At 43.5% G+C, this 20,939-nt stretch overlaps 18 non-coding genes across 18 annotated transcripts in view; all 18 read left to right on the top strand.

The window, feature by feature from the left end:
• The first annotated feature begins 824 nt into the window (after nt 1–824).
• LOC136720894 (5S ribosomal RNA) lies at nt 825–943 on the top strand. Its single transcript, XR_010805724.1, has one exon. It is a non-coding gene; the product is annotated as a 5S ribosomal RNA (ribosomal RNA).
• Nucleotides 944–2,009: 1,066 nt separating this feature from the next.
• Nucleotides 2,010–2,128, top strand: LOC136720904 (5S ribosomal RNA). Its single transcript, XR_010805733.1, has one exon. It is a non-coding gene; the product is annotated as a 5S ribosomal RNA (ribosomal RNA).
• A 1,051-nt stretch (nt 2,129–3,179) lies between these two features.
• Nucleotides 3,180–3,298, top strand: LOC136720789 (5S ribosomal RNA). Its single transcript, XR_010805628.1, has one exon. It is a non-coding gene; the product is annotated as a 5S ribosomal RNA (ribosomal RNA).
• Nucleotides 3,299–4,354: 1,056 nt separating this feature from the next.
• On the top strand, nt 4,355–4,473 carry LOC136720788 (5S ribosomal RNA). The gene has a single exon (XR_010805627.1). It is a non-coding gene; the product is annotated as a 5S ribosomal RNA (ribosomal RNA).
• A 1,056-nt stretch (nt 4,474–5,529) lies between these two features.
• On the top strand, nt 5,530–5,648 carry LOC136720934 (5S ribosomal RNA). Its single transcript, XR_010805760.1, has one exon. It is a non-coding gene; the product is annotated as a 5S ribosomal RNA (ribosomal RNA).
• A 1,056-nt stretch (nt 5,649–6,704) lies between these two features.
• On the top strand, nt 6,705–6,823 carry LOC136720787 (5S ribosomal RNA). Its single transcript, XR_010805626.1, has one exon. It is a non-coding gene; the product is annotated as a 5S ribosomal RNA (ribosomal RNA).
• A 1,055-nt stretch (nt 6,824–7,878) lies between these two features.
• On the top strand, nt 7,879–7,997 carry LOC136720816 (5S ribosomal RNA). Its single transcript, XR_010805653.1, has one exon. It is a non-coding gene; the product is annotated as a 5S ribosomal RNA (ribosomal RNA).
• A 1,055-nt stretch (nt 7,998–9,052) lies between these two features.
• LOC136720785 (5S ribosomal RNA) lies at nt 9,053–9,171 on the top strand. Its single transcript, XR_010805625.1, has one exon. It is a non-coding gene; the product is annotated as a 5S ribosomal RNA (ribosomal RNA).
• Nucleotides 9,172–10,227: 1,056 nt separating this feature from the next.
• On the top strand, nt 10,228–10,346 carry LOC136720919 (5S ribosomal RNA). Its single transcript, XR_010805746.1, has one exon. It is a non-coding gene; the product is annotated as a 5S ribosomal RNA (ribosomal RNA).
• A 1,056-nt stretch (nt 10,347–11,402) lies between these two features.
• LOC136720784 (5S ribosomal RNA) lies at nt 11,403–11,521 on the top strand. The gene has a single exon (XR_010805624.1). It is a non-coding gene; the product is annotated as a 5S ribosomal RNA (ribosomal RNA).
• Nucleotides 11,522–12,577: 1,056 nt separating this feature from the next.
• On the top strand, nt 12,578–12,696 carry LOC136720783 (5S ribosomal RNA). The gene has a single exon (XR_010805623.1). It is a non-coding gene; the product is annotated as a 5S ribosomal RNA (ribosomal RNA).
• Nucleotides 12,697–13,752: 1,056 nt separating this feature from the next.
• On the top strand, nt 13,753–13,871 carry LOC136720782 (5S ribosomal RNA). Its single transcript, XR_010805622.1, has one exon. It is a non-coding gene; the product is annotated as a 5S ribosomal RNA (ribosomal RNA).
• A 1,066-nt stretch (nt 13,872–14,937) lies between these two features.
• Nucleotides 14,938–15,056, top strand: LOC136720913 (5S ribosomal RNA). The gene has a single exon (XR_010805741.1). It is a non-coding gene; the product is annotated as a 5S ribosomal RNA (ribosomal RNA).
• Nucleotides 15,057–16,122: 1,066 nt separating this feature from the next.
• LOC136720884 (5S ribosomal RNA) lies at nt 16,123–16,241 on the top strand. Its single transcript, XR_010805715.1, has one exon. It is a non-coding gene; the product is annotated as a 5S ribosomal RNA (ribosomal RNA).
• Nucleotides 16,242–17,307: 1,066 nt separating this feature from the next.
• LOC136720847 (5S ribosomal RNA) lies at nt 17,308–17,426 on the top strand. Its single transcript, XR_010805681.1, has one exon. It is a non-coding gene; the product is annotated as a 5S ribosomal RNA (ribosomal RNA).
• A 1,056-nt stretch (nt 17,427–18,482) lies between these two features.
• LOC136720781 (5S ribosomal RNA) lies at nt 18,483–18,601 on the top strand. Its single transcript, XR_010805621.1, has one exon. It is a non-coding gene; the product is annotated as a 5S ribosomal RNA (ribosomal RNA).
• A 1,056-nt stretch (nt 18,602–19,657) lies between these two features.
• Nucleotides 19,658–19,776, top strand: LOC136720826 (5S ribosomal RNA). The gene has a single exon (XR_010805662.1). It is a non-coding gene; the product is annotated as a 5S ribosomal RNA (ribosomal RNA).
• Nucleotides 19,777–20,842: 1,066 nt separating this feature from the next.
• LOC136720912 (5S ribosomal RNA) overlaps nt 20,843–20,939 on the top strand; it is a 119-nt gene continuing 22 nt past the window's right edge. The window contains exon 1 of the ribosomal RNA XR_010805740.1: nt 20,843–20,939. This exon is cut by the window's right edge and continues 22 nt beyond it. This is a non-coding gene — a ribosomal RNA (5S ribosomal RNA).

Genomic DNA, 20,939 nt, shown 5'->3' with positions numbered 1-20,939 from the left:
AAAAAGGAACTCCACCGGACAAAGTTCAGTGCTCACAAGGAGCCTCATTCAACACACACGGTTCCATTCCCATTCATGCAAAGCACGAAAGTGTAAAACTTGGGAACATACTTGAGAGCAAAGATCACATTCAATCTCATTCAAGGCACGGATGTGAATGCAACGGGATGAAATTACTGAAATGATGCCTGCCCTCGAACTGTGATGATGGACTACCCGACTCGCCAATAATATTGGGTTCTGGTGTATTGAAATACAGGAGCTGCTGGATTTGTGTGTTTTCTTACCCCCTCACCATAGTTTGTCAAATGTTTAAACAACTGAACTTATATTCAAGGTTTGTTTCTCTTCATATGTTTTACTGGTTTACATTTGTCTCAGCAACCTGTTGAATGATTCTTCTGCTTTCAAAACAAAATGACAACAGGATGAATGCAAACACTTGAAAATACAATACATGCAATGTTATGCATCATAGTGATGCAACCTCCTTTCAGTTTCATACTGCATGTCAATTGAAATCCTTACTGAAATGCACACCTTCTCAAGATTGCGCTTGACTGGCGTGTCAGGCACTCAATTACAGCTGTTTTATCAAGACAATGTGTTCGTTTTGTAATATATAGTTCCGGTCTGGTGTGGCACCCCAGCTAACGCACAACGTTGCCACAATGTTGCCACAACGTGGCGTGTTAGCAGGGACTGTCTGCGGCGCGCTGGTGTGTCCCGGGCTTTAGAGTAGAGAGACAGTTCAACTGTAAGTATGAACGGCAGAAACGGATATTGCCTTCCCTTTAAGTAGAGCGTCAGGGACAGCCTCCCTGGCTTACGGCCATACTAGCCTGAATACGCCCAATCTCGTCCGATCTCGGAAGCTAAGCAGGCTCGGGCCTGGTCAGTACTTGGATGGGAGACCGCCTGGGAATACCAGGTGCTGTAAGCTTTTGCATCTTTTACACACCAAAGGGCGACAAATCACAAGTTTTAACTTTGGATACACGCAATTTCATCATTATTTCAGATTTGACTTCCCCAAATACACAGGCATACAATAGATCTTGTTCTCCAACGTAAACGGTCCCTAGTAACTAGTGTACATTTGTAAATAAATTGAGCATCATGGCTAGAAGTGACTAAATGTTGCCTAATCTTTCTCATCGAGAAATGACACAATTACAGCAACACAAAAAGGAACTCCACCGGACAAAGTTCAGTGCTCACAAGGAGCCTCATTCAACACACACGGTTCCATTCCCATTCATGCAAAGCACGAAAGTGTAAAACTTGGGAACATACTTGAGAGCAAAGATCACATTCAATCTCATTCAAGGCACGGATGTGAATGCAACGGGATGAAATTACTGAAATGATGCCTGCCCTCGAACTGTGATGATGGACTACCCGACTCGCCAATAATATTGGCTTCTGGTGTATTGAAATACAGGAGCTGCTGGATTTGTGTGTTTTCTTACCCCCTCACCATAGTTTGTCAAATGTTTAAACAACTGAACTTATATTCAAGGTTTGTTTCTCTTCATATGTTTTACTGGTTTACATTTGTCTCAGCAACCTGTTGAATGATTCTTCTGCTTTCAAAACAAAATGACAACAGGATGAATGCACACACTTGAAAATACAATACATGCAATGTTATGCATCATAGTGATGCAACCTCCTTTCAGTTTCATACTGCATGTCAATTGAAATCCTTACTGAAATGCACACCTTCTCAAGATTGCGCTTGACTGGCGTGTCAGGCACTCAATTACAGCTGTTTTATCAAGACAATGTGTTCGTTTTGTAATATATAGTTCCGGTCTGGTGTGGCACCCCAGCTAACGCACAACGTTGCCACAATGTTGCCACAACGTTTCGTGTTAGCAGGGACTGTCTGCGGCGCGCTGGTGTGTCCCGGGCTTTAGAGTAGAGAGACAGTTCAACTGTAAGTATGAACGGCAGAAACGGATATTGCCTTCCCTTTAAGTAGAGCGTCAGGGACAGCCTCCCTGGCTTACGGCCATACTAGCCTGAATACGCCCGATCTCGTCCGATCTCGGAAGCTAAGCAGGCTCGGGCCTTGTCAGTACTTGGATGGGAGACCGCCTGGGAATACCAGGTGCTGTAAGCTTTTGCATCTTTTACACACCAAAGGGCGACAAATCACAAGTTTTAACTTTGGATACACGCAATTTCATCATTATTTCAGATTTGACTTCCCCAAATACACAGGCATTCAATAGATCTTGTTCTCCAACGTAAACGGTCCCTAGTAACTATTGTACATTTGTAAATAAATTGAGCATCATGGCTAGAAGTGACTAAATGTTGCCTAATCTTTCTCATCGAGAAATGACACAATTACAGCAACACAAAAAGGAACTCCACCGGACAAAGTTCAGTGCTCACAAGGAGCCTCATTCAACACACACGGTTCCATTCCCATTCATGCAAAGCACGAAAGTGTAAAACTTGGGAACATACTTGAGAGCAAAGATCACATTGAATCTCATTCAAGGCACGGATGTGAATGCAACGGGATGAAATTACTGAAATGATGCCTGCCCTCGAACTGTGATGATGGACTACCCGACTCGCCAATAATATTGGGTTCTGGTGTATTGAAATACAGGAGCTGCTGGATTTGTGTGTTTTCTTACCCCCTCACCATAGTTTGTCAAATGTTTAAACAACTGAACTTATATTCAAGGTTTGTTTCTCTTCATATGTTTTACTGGTTTACATTTGTCTCAGCAACCTGTTGAATGATTCTTCTGCTTTCAAAACAAAATGACAACAGGATGAATGCACACACTTGAAAATACAAAACATGCAATGTTATGCATCATAGTGATGCAACCTCCTTTCAGTTTCATACTGCATGTCAATTGAAATCCTTACTGAAATGCACACCTTCTCAAGATTGCGCTTGACTGGCGTGTCAGGCACTCAATTACAGCTGTTTTATCAAGACAAATGTGTTCGTTTTGTAAAATATAGTTCCGGTCTGGTACCCCAGCTAACGCACAACGTTGCCACAACGTGGCATATTAGCAGGGACTGTCTGCGGCGCGCTGGTGTGTCCCGGGCTTTAGAGTAGAGAGACAGTTCAACTGTAAGTATGAACGGCAGAAACGGATATTGCCATCCCTTTAAGTAGAGCGTCAGGGACAGCCTCCCTGGCTTACGGCCATACTAGCCTGAATACGCCCGATCTCGTCCGATCTCGGAAGCTAAGCAGGCTCGGGCCTGGTCAGTACTTGGATGGGAGACCGCCTGGGAATACCAGGTGCTGTAAGCTTTTGCATCTTTTACACACCAGAGCGCGACAAATCACGAGTTTTAACTTTGGATACACGCAATTTCATCATTATTTCAGATTTGACTTCCCCAAATACACAGGCATACAATAGATCTTGTTCTCCAACGTAAACGGTCCCTAGTAACTAGGGTACATTCGTAAATAAATTGAGCATCATGGCTAGAAGTGACTAAATGTTGCCTAATCTTTCTCATCGAGAAATGACACAATTACAGCAACACAAAAAGGAACTCCACCGGACAAAGATCAGTGCTCACAAGGAGCCTCATTCAACACACACGGTTCCATTCCCATTCATGCAAAGCACGAAAGTGTAAAACTTGGGAACATACTTGAGAGCAAAGATCACATTCAATCTCATTCAAGGCACGGATGTGAATGCAACGGGGTGAAATTACTGAAATGATGCCTGCCCTCGAACTGTGATGATGGACTACCCGACTCGCCAATAATATTGGGTTCTGGTGTATTGAAATACAGGAGCTGCTGGATTTGTGTGTTTTCTTACCCCCTCACCATAGTTTGTCAAATGTTTAAACAACTGAACTTATATTCAAGGTTTGTTTCTCTTCATATGTTTTACTGGTTTACATTTGTCTCAGCAACCTGTTGAATGATTCTTCTGCTTTCAAAACAAAATGACAACAGGATGAATGCACACACTTGAAAATACAATACATGCAATGTTATGCATCATAGTGATGCAACCTCCTTTCAGTTTCATACTGCATGTCAATTGAAATCCTTACTGAAATGCACACCTTCTCAAGATTGCGCTTGACTGGCGTGTCAGGCACTCAATTACAGCTGTTTTATCAAGACAAATGTGTTCGTTTTGTAAAATATAGTTCCGGTCTGGTGTGGCACCCCAGCTAACGCACAACGTTGCCACAACGTGGCATATTAGCAGGGACTGTCTGCGGCGCGCTGGTGTGTCCCGGGCTTTAGAGTAGAGAGACAGTTCAACTGTAAGTATGAACGGCAGAAACGGATATTGCCATCCCTTTAAGTAGAGCGTCAGGGACAGCCTCCCTGGCTTACGGCCATACTAGCCTGAATACGCCCGATCTCGTCCGATCTCGGAAGCTAAGCAGGCTCGGGCCTGGTCAGTACTTGGATGGGAGACCGCCTGGGAATACCAGGTGCTGTAAGCTTTTGCATCTTTTACACACCAGAGCGCGACAAATCACGAGTTTTAACTTTGGATACACGCAATTTCATCATTATTTCAGATTTGACTTCCCCAAATACACAGGCATACAATAGATCTTGTTCTCCAACGTAAACGGTCCCTAGTAACTAGGGTACATTCGTAAATAAATTGAGCATCATGGCTAGAAGTGACTAAATGTTGCCTAATCTTTCTCATCGAGAAATGACACAATTACAGCAACACAAAAAGGAACTCCACCGGACAAAGATCAGTGCTCACAAGGAGCCTCATTCAACACACACGGTTCCATTCCCATTCATGCAAAGCACGAAAGTGTAAAACTTGGGAACATACTTGAGAGCAAAGATCACATTGAATCTCATTCAAGGCACGGATGTGAATGCAACGGGATGAAATTACTGAAATGATGCCTGCCCTCGAACTGTGATGATGGACTACCCGACTCGCCAATAATATTGGGTTCTGGTGTATTGAAATACAGGAGCTGCTGGATTTGTGTGTTTTCTTACCCCCTCACCATAGATTGTCAAATGTTTAAACAACTGAACTTATATTCAAGGTTTGTTTCTCTTCATATGTTTTACTGGTTTACATTTGTCTCAGCAACCTGTTGAATGATTCTTCTGCTTTCAAAACAAAATGACAACAGGATGAATGCACACACTTGAAAATACAATACATGCAATGTTATGCATCATAGTGATGCAACCTCCTTTCAGTTTCATACTGCATGTCAATTGAAATCCTTACTGAAATGCACACCTTCTCAAGATTGCGCTTGACTGGCGTGTCAGGCACTCAATTACAGCTGTTTTATCAAGACAAATGTGTTCGTTTTGTAAAATATAGTTCCGGTCTGGTGTGGCACCCCAGCTAACGCACAACGTTGCCACAACGTGGCATATTAGCAGGGACTGTCTGCGGCGCGCTGGTGTGTCCCGGGCTTTAGAGTAGAGAGACAGTTCAACTGTAAGTATGAACGGCAGAAACGGATATTGCCATCCCTTTAAGTAGAGCGTCAGGGACAGCCTCCCTGGCTTACGGCCATACTAGCCTGAATACGCCCGATCTCGTCCGATCTCGGAAGCTAAGCAGGCTCGGGCCTGGTCAGTACTTGGAATGGAGACCGCCTGGGAATACCAGGTGCTGTAAGCTTTTGCATCTTTTACACACCAGAGCGCGACAAATCACGAGTTTTAACTTTGGATACACGCAATTTCATCATTATTTCAGATTTGACTTCCCCAAATACACAGGCATACAATAGATCTTGTTCTCCAACGTAAACGGTCCCTAGTAACTAGGGTACATTCGTAAATAAATTGAGCATCATGGCTAGAAGTGACTAAATGTTGCCTAATCTTTCTCATCGAGAAATGACACAATTACAGCAACACAAAAAGGAACTCCACCGGACAAAGATCAGTGCTCACAAGGAGCCTCATTCAACACACACAGTTCCATTCCCATTCATGCAAAGCACGAAAGTGTAAAACTTGGGAACATACTTGAGAGCAAAGATCACATTCAATCTCATTCAAGGCACGGATGTGAATGCAACGGGATGAAATTACTGAAATGATGCCTGCCCTCGAACTGTGATGATGGACTACCCGACTCGCCAATAATATTGGGTTCTGGTGTATTGAAATACAGGAGCTGCTGGATTTGTGTGTTTTCTTACCCCCTCACCATAGTTTGTCAAATGTTTAAACAACTGAACTTATATTCAAGGTTTGTTTCTCTTCATATGTTTTACTGGTTTACATTTGTCTCAGCAACCTGTTGAATGATTCTTCTGCTTTCAAAACAAAATGACAACAGGATGAATGCACACACTTGAAAATACAATACATGCAATGTTATGCATCATAGTGATGCAACCTCCTTTCAGTTTCATACTGCATGTCAATTGAAATCCTTACTGAAATGCACACCTTCTCAAGATTGCGCTTGACTGGCGTGTCAGGCACTCAATTACAGCTGTTTTATCAAGACAAATGTGTTCGTTTTGTAAAATATAGTTCCGGTCTGGTGTGGCACCCCAGCTAACGCACAACGTTGCCACAACGTGGCATATTAGCAGGGACTGTCTGCGGCGCGCTGGTGTGTCCCGGGCTTTAGAGTAGAGAGACAGTTCAACTGTAAGTATGAACGGCAGAAACGGATATTGCCATCCCTTTAAGTAGAGCGTCAGGGACAGCCTCCCTGGCTTACGGCCATACTAGCCTGAATACGCCCGATCTCGTCCGATCTCGGAAGCTAAGCAGGCTCGGGCCTGGTCAGTACTTGGATGGGAGACCGCCTGGGAATACCAGGTGCTGTAAGCTTTTGCATCTTTTACACACCAGAGCGCGACAAATCACGAGTTTTAACTTTGGATACACGCAATTTCATCATTATTTCAGATTTGACTTCCCCAAATACACAGGCATACAATAGATCTTGTTCTCCAACGTAAACGGTCCCTAGTAACTAGGGTACATTCGTAAATAAATTGAGCATCATGGCTAGAAGTGACTAAATGTTGCCTAATCTTTCTCATCGAGAAATGACACAATTACAGCAACACAAAAAGGAACTCCACCGGACAAAGATCAGTGCTCACAAGGAGCCTCATTCAACACACACGGTTCCATTCCCATTCATGCAAAGCACGAAAGTGTAAAACTTGGGAACATACTTGAGAGCAAAGATCACATTCAATCTCATTCAAGGCACGGATGTGAATGCAACGGGATGAAATTACTGAAATGATGCCTGCCCTCGAACTGTGATGATGGACTACCCGACTCGCCAATAATATTGGGTTCTGGTGTATTGAAATACAGGAGCTGCTGGATTTGTGTGTTTTCTTACCCCCTCACCATAGTTTGTCAAATGTTTAAACAACTGAACTTATATTCAAGGTTTGTTTCTCTTCATATGTTTTACTGGTTTACATTTGTCTCAGCAACCTGTTGAATGATTCTTCTGCTTTCAAAACAAAATGACAACAGGATGAATGCACACACTTGAAAATACAATACATGCAATGTTATGCATCATAGTGATGCAACCTCCTTTCAGTTTCATACTGCATGTCAATTGAAATCCTTACTGAAATGCACACCTTCTCAAGATTGCGCTTGACTGGCGTGTCAGGCACTCAATTACAGCTGTATTATCAAGACAATGTGTTCGTTTTGTAAAATATAGTTCCGGTCTGGTGTGGCACCCCAGCTAACGCACAACGTTGCCACAACGTTTCGTGTTAGCAGGGACTGGCTGCGGCGCGCTGGTGTGTCCCGGGCTTTAGAGTAGAGAGACAGTTCAACTGCAAGTATGAGCGGCAGAAACGGATATTGCCTTCCCTTTAAGTAGAGCGTCAGGGACAGCCTCCCTGGCTTACGGCCATACTAGCCTGAATACGCCCGATCTCGTCCGATCTCGGAAGCTAAGCAGGCTCGGGCCTGGTCAGTACTTGGATGGGAGACCGCCTGGGAATACCAGGTGCTGTAAGCCTTTGCATCTTTTACACACCAAAGGGCGACAAATCACAAGTTTTAACTTTGGATACACGCAATTTCATCATTATTTCAGATTTGACTTCCCCAAATACACAGGCATACAATAGATCTTGTTCTCCAACGTAAACGGTCCCTAGTAACTAGTGTACATTTGTAAATAAATTGAGCATCATGGCTAGAAGTGACTAAATGTTGCCTAATCTTTCTCATCGAGAAATGACACAATTATAGCAACACAAAAAGGAACTCCACCGGACAAAGTTCAGTGCTCACAAGGAGCCTCATTCAACACACACGGTTCCATTCCCATTCATGCAAAGCACGAAAGTGTAAAACTTGGGAACATACTTGAGAGCAAAGATCATATTCAATCTCATTCAAGGCACGGATGTGAATGCAACGGGATGAAATTACTGAAATGATGCCTGCCCTCGAACTGTGATGATGGACTACCCGACTCGCCAATAATATTGGGTTCTGGTGTATTGAAATACAGGAGCTGCTGGATTTGTGTGTTTTCTTACCCCCTCACCATAGTTTGTCAAATGTTTAAACAACTGAACTTATATTCAAGGTTTGTTTCTCTTCATATGTTTTACTGGTTTACATTTGTCTCAGCAACCTGTTGAATGATTCTTCTGCTTTCAAAACAAAATGACAAAAGGATGAATGCACACACTTGAAAATACAATACATGCAATGTTATGCATCATAGTGATGCAACCTCCTTTCAGTTTCATACTGCATGTCAATTGAAATCCTTACTGAAATGCACACCTTCTCAAGATTGCGCTTGACTGGCGTGTCAGGCACTCAATTACAGCTGTTTTATCAAGACAATGTGTTCGTTTTGTAATATATAGTTCCGGTCTGGTGTGGCACCCCAGCTAACGCACAACGTTGCCACAACGTGGCATATTAGCAGGGACTGTCTGCGGCGCGCTGGTGTGTCCCGGGCTTTAGAGTAGAGAGACAGTTCAACTGTAAGTATGAACGGCAGAAACGGATATTGCCATCCCTTTAAGTAGAGCGTCAGGGACACCCTCCCTGGCTTACGGCCATACTAGCCTGAATACGCCCGATCTCGTCCGATCTCGGAAGCTAAGCAGGCTCGGGCCTGGTCAGTACTTGGATGGGAGACCGCCTGGGAATACCAGGTGCTGTAAGCTTTTGCATCTTTTACACACCAGAGCGCGACAAATCACGAGTTTTAACTTTGGATACACGCAATTTCATCATTATTTCAGATTTGACTTCCCCAAATACACAGGCATACAATAGATCTTGTTCTCCAACGTAAACGGTCCCTAGTAACTAGGGTACATTCGTAAATAAATTGAGCATCATGGCTAGAAGTGACTAAATGTTGCCTAATCTTTCTCATCGAGAAATGACACAATTACAGCAACACAAAAAGGAACTCCACCGGACAAAGATCAGTGCTCACAAGGAGCCTCATTCAACACACACGGTTCCATTCCCATTCATGCAAAGCACGAAAGTGTAAAACTTGGGAACATACTTGAGAGCAAAGATCACATTGAATCTCATTCAAGGCACGGATGTGAATGCAACGGGATGAAATTACTGAAATGATGCCTGCCCTCGAACTGTGATGATGGACTACCCGACTCGCCAATAATATTGGGTTCTGGTGTATTGAAATACAGGAGCTGCTGGATTTGTGTGTTTTCTTACCCCCTCACCATAGTTTGTCAAATGTTTAAACAACTGAACTTATATTCAAGGTTTGTTTCTCTTCATATGTTTTACTGGTTTACATTTGTCTCAGCAACCTGTTGAATGATTCTTCTGCTTTCAAAACAAAATGACAACAGGATGAATGCACACACTTGAAAATACAATACATGCAATGTTATGCATCATAGTGATGCAACCTCCTTTCAGTTTCATACTGCATGTCAATTGAAATCCTTACTGAAATGCACACCTTCTCAAGATTGCGCTTGACTGGCGTGTCAGGCACTCAATTACAGCTGTTTTATCAAGACAAATGTGTTCGTTTTGTAAAATATAGTTCCGGTCTGGTGTGGCACCCCAGCTAACGCACAACGTTGCCACAACGTGGCATATTAGCAGGGACTGTCTGCGGCGCGCTGGTGTGTCCCGGGCTTTAGAGTAGAGAGACAGTTCAACTGTAAGTATGAACGGCAGAAACGGATATTGCCATCCCTTTAAGTAGAGCGTCAGGGACAGCCTCCCTGGCTTACGGCCATACTAGTCTGAATACGCCCGATCTCGTCCGATCTCGGAAGCTAAGCAGGCTCGGGCCTGGTCAGTACTTGAATGGGAGACTGCCTGGGAATACCAGGTGCTGTAAGCTTTTGCATCTTTTACACACCAGAGCGCGACAAATCACGAGTTTTAACTTTGGATACACGCAATTTCATCATTATTTCAGATTTGACTTCCCCAAATACACAGGCATACAATAGATCTTGTTCTCCAACGTAAACGGTCCCTAGTAACTAGGGTACATTCGTAAATAAATTGAGCATCATGGCTAGAAGTGACTAAATGTTGCCTAATCTTTCTCATCGAGAAATGACACAATTACAGCAACACAAAAAGGAACTCCACCGGACAAAGTTCAGTGCTCACAAGGAGCCTCATTCAACACACACGGTTCCATTCCCATTCATGCAAAGCACGAAAGTGTAAAACTTGGGAACATACTTGAGAGCAAAGATCACATTCAATCTCATTCAAGGCACGGATGTGAATGCAACGGGGTGAAATTACTGAAATGATGCCTGCCCTCGAACTGTGATGATGGACTACCCGACTCGCCAATAATATTGGGTTCTGGTGTATTGAAATACAGGAGCTGCTGGATTTGTGTGTTTTCTTACCCCCTCACCATAGTTTGTCAAATGTTTAAACAACTGAACTTATATTCAAGGTTTGTTTCTCTTCATATGTTTTACTGGTTTACATTTGTCTCAGCAACCTGTTGAATGATTCTTCTGCTTTCAAAACAAAATGACAACAGGATGAATGCACACACTTGAAAATACAATACATGCAATGTTATGCATCATAGTGATGCAACCTCCTTTCAGTTTCATACTGCATGTCAATTGAAATCCTTACTGAAATGCACACCTTCTCAAGATTGCGCTTGACTGGCGTGTCAGGCACTCAATTACAGCTGTTTTATCAAGACAAATGTGTTCGTTTTGTAAAATATAGTTCCGGTCTGGTGTGGCACCCCAGCTAACGCACAACGTTGCCACAACGTGGCATATTAGCAGGGACTGTCTGCGGCGCGCTGGTGTGTCCCGGGCTTTAGAGTAGAGAGACAGTTCAACTGTAAGTATGAACGGCAGAAACGGATATTGCCATCCCTTTAAGTAGAGCGTCAGGGACAGCCTCCCTGGCTTACGGCCATACTAGCCTGAATACGCCCGATCTCGTCCGATCTCGGAAGCTAAGCAGGCTCGGGCCTGGTCAGTACTTGGATGGGAGACCGCCTGGGAATACCAGGTGCTGTAAGCTTTTGCATCTTTTACACACCAGAGCGCGACAAATCACGAGTTTTAACTTTGGATACACGCAATTTCATCATTATTTCAGATTTGACTTCCCCAAATACACAGGCATACAATAGATCTTGTTCTCCAACGTAAACGGTCCCTAGTAACTAGGGTACATTCGTAAATAAATTGAGCATCATGGCTAGAAGTGACTAAATGTTGCCTAATCTTTCTCATCGAGAAATGACACAATTACAGCAACACAAAAAGGAACTCCACCGGACAAAGATCAGTGCTCACAAGGAGCCTCATTCAACACACACGGTTCCATTCCCATTCATGCAAAGCACGAAAGTGTAAAACTTGGGAACATACTTGAGAGCAAAGATCACATTCAATCTCATTCAAGGCACGGATGTGAATGCAACGGGATGAAATTACTGAAATGATGCCTGCCCTCGAACTGTGATGATGGACTACCCGACTCGCCAATAATATTGGGTTCTGGTGTATTGAAATACAGGAGCTGCTGGATTTGTGTGTTTTCTTACCCCCTCACCATAGTTTGTCAAATGTTTAAACAACTGAACTTATATTCAAGGTTTGTTTCTCTTCATATGTTTTACTGGTTTACATTTGTCTCAGCAACCTGTTGAATGATTCTTCTGCTTTCAAAACAAAATGACAACAGGATGAATGCACACACTTGAAAATACAATACATGCAATGTTATGCATCATAGTGATGCAACCTCCTTTCAGTTTCATACTGCATGTCAATTGAAATCCTTACTGAAATGCACACCTTCTCAAGATTGCGCTTGACTGGCGTGTCAGGCACTCAATTACAGCTGTTTTATCAAGACAAATGTGTTCGTTTTGTAAAATATAGTTCCGGTCTGGTGTGGCACCCCAGCTAACGCACAACGTTGCCACAACGTGGCATATTAGCAGGGACTGTCTGCGGCGCGCTGGTGTGTCCCGGGCTTTAGAGTAGAGAGACAGTTCAACTGTAAGTATGAACGGCAGAAACGGATATTGCCATCCCTTTAAGTAGAGCGTCAGGGACAGCCTCCCTGGCTTACGGCCATACTAGCCTGAATACGCCCGATCTCGTCCGATCTCGGAAGCTAAGCAGGCTCGGGCCTGGTCAGTACTTGGATGGGAGACCGCCTGGGAATACCAGGTGCTGTAAGCTTTTGCATCTTTTACACACCAAAGGGCGACAAATCACGAGTTTTAACTTTGGATACACGCAATTTCATCATTATTTCAGATTTGACTTCCCCAAATACACATGCATACAATAGATCTTGTTCTCCAACGTAAACGGTCCCTAGTAACTAGGGTACATTCGTAAATAAATTGAGCATCATGGCTAGAAGTGACTAAATGTTGCCTAATCTTTCTCATCGAGAAATGACACAATTACAGCAACACAAAAAGGAACTCCACCGGACAAAGATCAGTGCTCACAAGGAGCCTCATTCAACACACACGGTTCCATTCCCATTCATGCAAAGCACGAAAGTGTAAAACTTGGGAACATACTTGAGAGCAAAGATCACATTCAATCTCATTCAAGGCACGGATGTGAATGCAACGGGATGAAATTACTGAAATGATGCCTGCCCTCGAACTGTGATGATGGACTACCCGACTCGCCAATAATATTGGGTTCTGGTGTATTGAAATACAGGAGCTGCTGGATTTGTGTGTTTTCTTACCCCCTCACCATAGTTTGTCAAATGTTTAAACAACTGAACTTATATTCAAGGTTTGTTTCTCTTCATATGTTTTACTGGTTTACATTTGTCTCAGCAACCTGTTGAATGATTCTTCTGCTTTCAAAACAAAATGACAACAGGATGAATGCACACACTTGAAAATACAATACATGCAATGTTATGCATCATAGTGATGCAACCTCCTTTCAGTTTCATACTGCATGTCAATTGAAATCCTTACTGAAATGCACACCTTCTCAAGATTGCGCTTGACTGGCGTGTCAGGCACTCAATTACAGCTGTTTTATCAAGACAAATGTGTTCGTTTTGTAAAATATAGTTCCGGTCTGGTGTGGCACCCCAGCTAACGCACAACGTTGCCACAACGTGGCATATTAGCAGGGACTGTCTGCGGCGCGCTGGTGTGTCCCGGGCTTTAGAGTAGAGAGACAGTTCAACTGTAAGTATGAACGGCAGAAACGGATATTGCCATCCCTTTAAGTAGAGCGTCAGGGACAGCCTCCCTGGCTTACGGCCATACTAGCCTGAATACGCCCGATCTCGTCCGATCTCGGAAGCTAAGCAGGCTCGGGCCTGGTCAGTACTTGGATGGGAGACCGCCTGGGAATACCAGGTGCTGTAAGCTTTTGCATCTTTTACACACCAGAGCGCGACAAATCACGAGTTTTAACTTTGGATACACGCAATTTCATCATTATTTCAGATTTGACTTCCCCAAATACACAGGCATACAATAGATCTTGTTCTCCAACGTAAACGGTCCCTAGTAACTAGGGTACATTCGTAAATAAATTGAGCATCATGGCTAGAAGTGACTAAATGTTGCCTAATCTTTCTCATCGAGAAATGACACAATTACAGCAACACAAAAAGGAACTCCACCGGACAAAGATCAGTGCTCACAAGGAGCCTCATTCAACACACACGGTTCCATTCCCATTCATGCAAAGCACGAAAGTGTAAAACTTGGGAACATACTTGAGAGCAAAGATCACATTCAATCTCATTCAAGGCACGGATGTGAATGCAACGGGATGAAATTACTGAAATGATGCCTGCCCTCGAACTGTGATGATGGACTACCCGACTCGCCAATAATATTGGGTTCTGGTGTATTGAAATACAGGAGCTGCTGGATTTGTGTGTTTTCTTACCCCCTCACCATAGTTTGTCAAATGTTTAAACAACTGAACTTATATTCAAGGTTTGTTTCTCTTCATATGTTTTACTGGTTTACATTTGTCTCAGCAACCTGTTGAATGATTCTTCTGCTTTCAAAACAAAATGACAAAAGGATGAATGCACACACTTGAAAATACAATACATGCAATGTTATGCATCATAGTGATGCAACCTCCTTTCAGTTTCATACTGCATGTCAATTGAAATCCTTACTGAAATGCACACCTTCTCAAGATTGCGCTTGACTGGCGTGTCAGGCACTCAATTACAGCTGTTTTATCAAGACAATGTGTTCGTTTTGTAATATATAGTTCCGGTCTGGTGTGGCACCCCAGCTAACGCACAACGTTGCCACAATGTTGCCACAACGTGGCGTGTTAGCAGGGACTGTCTGCGGCGCGCTGGTGTGTCCCGGGCTTTAGAGTAGAGAGACAGTTCAACTGTAAGTATGAACGGCAGAAACGGATATTGCCTTCCCTTTAAGTAGAGCGTCAGGGACAGCCTCCCTGGCTTACGGCCATACTAGCCTGAATACGCCCGATCTCGTCCGATCTCGGAAGCTAAGGAGGCTTGGGCCTGGTCAGTACTTGTATGGGAGACCACCTGGGAATACCAGGTGCTGTAAGCTTTTGCATCTTTTACACACCAGAGGGCGACAAATCACGAGTTTTAACTTTGGATACACGCAATTTCATCATTATTTCAGATTTGACTTCCCCAAATACACAGGCATACAATAGATCTTGTTCTCCAACGTAAACGGTCCCTAGTAACTAGGGTACATTCGTAAATAAATTGAGCATCATGGCTAGAAGTGACTAAATGTTGCCTAATCTTTCTCATCGAGAAATGACACAATTACAGCAACACAAAAAGGAACTCCACCGGACAAAGTTCAGTGCTCACAAGGAGCCTCATTCAACACACACGGTTCCATTCCCATTCATGCAAAGCACGAAAGTGTAAAACTTGGGAACATACTTGAGAGCAAAGATCACATTCAATCTCATTCAAGGCACGGATGTGAATGCAACGGGATGAAATTACTGAAATGATGCCTGCCCTCGAACTGTGATGATGGACTACCCGACTCGCCAATAATGTTGGGTTCTGGTGTATTGAAATACAGGAGCTGCTGGATTTGTATGTTTTCTTACCCCCTCACCATAGTTTGTCAAATGTTTAAACAACTGAACTTATATTCAAGGTTTGTTTCTCTTCATATGTTTTACTGGTTTACATTTGTCTCAGCAACCTGTTGAATGATTCTTCTGCTTTCAAAACAAAATGACAACAGGATGAATGCACACACTTGAAAATACAATACATGCAATGTTATGCATCATAGTGATGCAACCTCCTTTCAGTTTCATACTGCATGTCAATTGAAATCCTTACTGAAATGCACACCTTCTCAAGATTGCGCTTGACTGGCGTGTCAGGCACTCAATTACAGCTGTTTTATCAAGACAATGTGTTCGTTTTGTAATATATAGTTCCGGTCTGGTGTGGCACCCCAGCTAACGCACAACGTTGCCACAATGTTGCCACAACGTGGCGTGTTAGCAGGGACTGTCTGCGGCGCGCTGGTGTGTCCCGGGCTTTAGAGTAGAGAGACAGTTCAACTGTAAGTATGAACGGCAGAAACGGATATTGCCTTCCCTTTAAGTAGAGCGTCAGGGACAGCCTCCCTGGCTTACGGCCATACTAGCCTGAATACGCCCGATCTCGTCCGATCTCAGAAGCTAAGCAGGCTCGGGCCTGGTCAGTACTTGGATGGGAGACCGCCTGGGAATACCAGGTGCTGTAAGCTTTTGCATCTTTTACACACCAGAGGGCGACAAATCACGAGTTTTAACTTTGGATACACGCAATTTCATCATTATTTCAGATTTGACTTCCCCAAATACACAGGCATACAATAGATCTTGTTCTCCAACGTAAACGGTCCCTAGTAACTAGGGTACATTCGTAAATAAATTGAGCATCATGGCTAGAAGTGACTAAATGTTGCCTAATCTTTCTCATCGAGAAATGACACAATTACAGCAACACAAAAAGGAACTCCACCGGACAAAGTTCAGTGCTCACAAGGAGCCTCATTCAACACACACGGTTCCATTCCCATTCATGCAAAGCACGAAAGTGTAAAACTTGGGAACATACTTGAGAGCAAAGATCACATTCAATCTCATTCAAGGCACGGATGTGAATGCAACGGGATGAAATTACTGAAATGATGCCTGCCCTCGAACTGTGATGATGGACTACCCGACTCGCCAATAATATTGGGTTCTGGTGTATTGAAATACAGGAGCTGCCGGATTTGTGTGTTTTCTTACCCCCTCACCATAGTTTGTCAAATGTTTAAACAACTGAACTTATATTCAAGGTTTGTTTCTCTTCATATGTTTTACTGGTTTACATTTGTCTCAGCAACCTGTTGAATGATTCTTCTGCTTTCAAAACAAAATGACAACAGGATGAATGCAAACACTTTAAAATACAATACATGCAATGTTATGCATCATAGTGATGCAACCTCCTTTCAGTTTCATACTGCATGTCAATTGAAATCCTTACTGAAATGCACACCTTCTCAAGATTGCGCTTGACTGGCGTGTCAGGCACTCAATTACAGCTGTATTATCAAGACAATGTGTTCGTTTTGTAAAATAAAGTTCCGGTCTGGTGTGGCACCCCAGCTAACGCACAACGTTGCCACAATGTTGCCACAACGTGGCGTGTTAGCAGGGACTGTCTGCGGCGCGCTGGTGTGTCCCGGGCTTTAGAGTAGAGAGACAGTTCAACTGTAAGTATGAACGGCAGAAACGGATATTGCCTTCCCTTTAAGTAGAGCGTCAGGGTCAGCATTCCTGGCTTACGGCCATACTAGCCTGAATACGCCCGATCTCGTCCGATCTCGGAAGCTAAGCAGGCTCGGGCCTGGTCAGTACTTGCATGGGAGACCGCCTGGGAATACCAGGTGCTGTAAGCTTTTGCATCTTTTACACACCAGAGGGCGACAAATCACGAGTTTTAACTTTGGATACACGCAATTTCATCATTATTTCAGATTTGACTTCCCCAAATACACAGGCATACAATAGATCTTGTTCTCCAACGTAAACGGTCCCTAGTAACTAGGGTACATTCGTAAATAAATTGAGCATCATGGCTAGAAGTGACTAAATGTTGCCTAATCTTTCTCATCGAGAAATGACACAATTACAGCAACACAAAAAGGAACTCCACCGGACAAAGTTCAGTGCTCACAAGGAGCCTCATTCAACACACACGGTTCCATTCCCATTCATGCAAAGCACGAAAGTGTAAAACTTGGGAACATACTTGAGAGCAAAGATCACATTCAATCTCATTCAAGGCACGGATGTGAATGCAACGGGATGAAATTACTGAAATGATGCCTGCCCTCGAACTGTGATGATGGACTACCCGACTCGCCAATAATATTGGGTTCTGGTGTATTGAAATACAGGAGCTGCTGGATTTGTGTGTTTTCTTACCCCCTCACCATAGTTTGTCAAATGTTTAAACAACTGAACTTATATTCAAGGTTTGTTTCTCTTCATATGTTTTACTGGTTTACATTTGTCTCAGCAACCTGTTGAATGATTCTTCTGCTTTCAAAACAAAATGACAACAGGATGAATGCACACACTTGAAAATACAATACATGCAATGTTATGCATCATAGTGATGCAACCTCCTTTCAGTTTCATACTGCATGTCAATTGAAATCCTTACTGAAATGCACACCTTCTCAAGATTGCGCTTGACTGGCGTGTCAGGCACTCAATTACAGCTGTTTTATCAAGACAAATGTGTTCGTTTTGTAAAATATAGTTCCGGTCTGGTGTGGCACCCCAGCTAACGCACAACGTTGCCACAACGTGGCATATTAGCAGGGACTGTCTGCGGCGCGCTGGTGTGTCCCGGGCTTTAGAGTAGAGAGACAGTTCAACTGTAAGTATGAACGGCAGAAACGGATAATGCCATCCCTTTAAGTAGAGCGTCAGGGACAGCCTCCCTGGCTTACGGCCATACTAGCCTGAATACGCCCGATCTCGTCCGATCTCGGAAGCTAAGCAGGCTCGGGCCTGGTCAGTACTTGGATGGGAGACCGCCTGGGAATACCAGGTGCTGTAAGCTTTTGCATCTTTTACACACCAAAGGGCGACAAATCACGAGTTTTAACTTTGGATACACGCAATTTCATCATTATTTCAGATTTGACTTCCCCAAATACACATGCATACAATAGATCTTGTTCTCCAACGTAAACGGTCCCTAGTAACTAGGGTACATTCGTAAATAAATTGAGCATCATGGCTAGAAGTGACTAAATGTTGCCTAATCTTTCTCATCGAGAAATGACACAATTACAGCAACACAAAAAGGAACTCCACCGGACAAAGATCAGTGCTCACAAGGAGCCTCATTCAACACACACGGTTCCATTCCCATTCATGCAAAGCACGAAAGTGTAAAACTTGGGAACATACTTGAGAGCAAAGATCACATTCAATCTCATTCAAGGCACGGATGTGAATGCAACGGGATGAAATTACTGAAATGATGCCTGCCCTCGAACTGTGATGATGGACTACCCGACTCGCCAATAATATTGGGTTCTGGTGTATTGAAATACAGGAGCTGCTGGATTTGTGTGTTTTCTTACCCCCTCACCATAGTTTGTCAAATGTTTAAACAACTGAACTTATATTCAAGGTTTGTTTCTCTTCATATGTTTTACTGGTTTACATTTGTCTCAGCAACCTGTTGAATGATTCTTCTGCTTTCAAAACAAAATGACAACAGGATGAATGCACACACTTGAAAATACAATACATGCAATGTTATGCATCATAGTGATGCAACCTCCTTTCAGTTTCATACTGCATGTCAATTGAAATCCTTACTGAAATGCACACCTTCTCAAGATTGCGCTTGACTGGCGTGTCAGGCACTCAATTACAGCTGTTTTATCAAGACAAATGTGTTCGTTTTGTAAAATATAGTTCCGGTCTGGTGTGGCACCCCAGCTAACGCACAACGTTGCCACAACGTGGCATATTAGCAGGGACTGTCTGCGGCGCGCTGGTGTGTCCCGGGCTTTAGAGTAGAGAGACAGTTCAACTGTAAGTATGAACGGCAGAAACGGATATTGCCATCCCTTTAAGTAGAGCGTCAGGGACAGCCTCCCTGGCTTACGGCCATACTAGCCTGAATACGCCCGATCTCGTCCGATCTCGGAAGCTAAGCAGGCTCGGGCCTGGTCAGTACTTGAATGGGAGACCGCCTGGGAATACCAGGTGCTGTAAGCTTTTGCATCTTTTACACACCAGAGCGCGACAAATCACGAGTTTTAACTTTGGATACACGCAATTTCATCATTATTTCAGATTTGACTTCCCCAAATACACAGGCATACAATAGATCTTGTTCTCCAACGTAAACGGTCCCTAGTAACTAGGGTACATTCGTAAATAAATTGAGCATCATGGCTAGAAGTGACTAAATGTTGCCTAATCTTTCTCATCGAGAAATGACACAATTACAGCAACACAAAAAGGAACTCCACCGGACAAAGATCAGTGCTCACAAGGAGCCTCATTCAACACACACGGTTCCATTCCCATTCATGCAAAGCACGAAAGTGTAAAACTTGGGAACATACTTGAGAGCAAAGATCACATTCAATCTCATTCAAGGCACGGATGTGAATGCAACGGGATGAAATTACTGAAATGATGCCTGCCCTCGAACTGTGATGATGGACTACCCGACTCGCCAATAATATTGGGTTCTGGTGTATTGAAATACAGGAGCTGCTGGATTTGTGTGTTTTCTTACCCCCTCACCATAGTTTGTCAAATGTTTAAACAACTGAACTTATATTCAAGGTTTGTTTCTCTTCATATGTTTTACTGGTTTACATTTGTCTCAGCAACCTGTTGAATGATTCTTCTGCTTTCAAAACAAAATGACAAAAGGATGAATGCACACACTTGAAAATACAATACATGCAATGTTATGCATCATAGTGATGCAACCTCCTTTCAGTTTCATACTGCATGTCAATTGAAATCCTTACTGAAATGCACACCTTCTCAAGATTGCGCTTGACTGGCGTGTCAGGCACTCAATTACAGCTGTTTTATCAAGACAATGTGTTCGTTTTGTAATATATAGTTCCGGTCTGGTGTGGCACCCCAGCTAACGCACAACGTTGCCACAATGTTGCCACAACGTGGCGTGTTAGCAGGGACTGTCTGCGGCGCGCTGGTGTGTCCCGGGCTTTAGAGTAGAGAGACAGTTCAACTGTAAGTATGAACGGCAGAAACGGATATTGCCTTCCCTTTAAGTAGAGCGTCAGGGACAGCCTCCCTGGCTTACGGCCATACTAGCCTGAATACGCCCGATCTCGTCCGATCTCGGAAGCTAAGGAGGCTTGGGCCTGGTCAGTACTTGTATGGGAGACCACCTG

The sequence above is a fragment of the Amia ocellicauda genome, unplaced genomic scaffold (assembly GCF_036373705.1).
Source record: "Amia ocellicauda isolate fAmiCal2 unplaced genomic scaffold, fAmiCal2.hap1 HAP1_SCAFFOLD_109, whole genome shotgun sequence".
Classification (NCBI taxonomy): Eukaryota; Metazoa; Chordata; class Actinopteri; order Amiiformes; family Amiidae; genus Amia; species Amia ocellicauda.
Note: the sequence above shows the minus strand (reverse complement) of the source record. Positions and strands in the feature narration are given on the sequence as shown.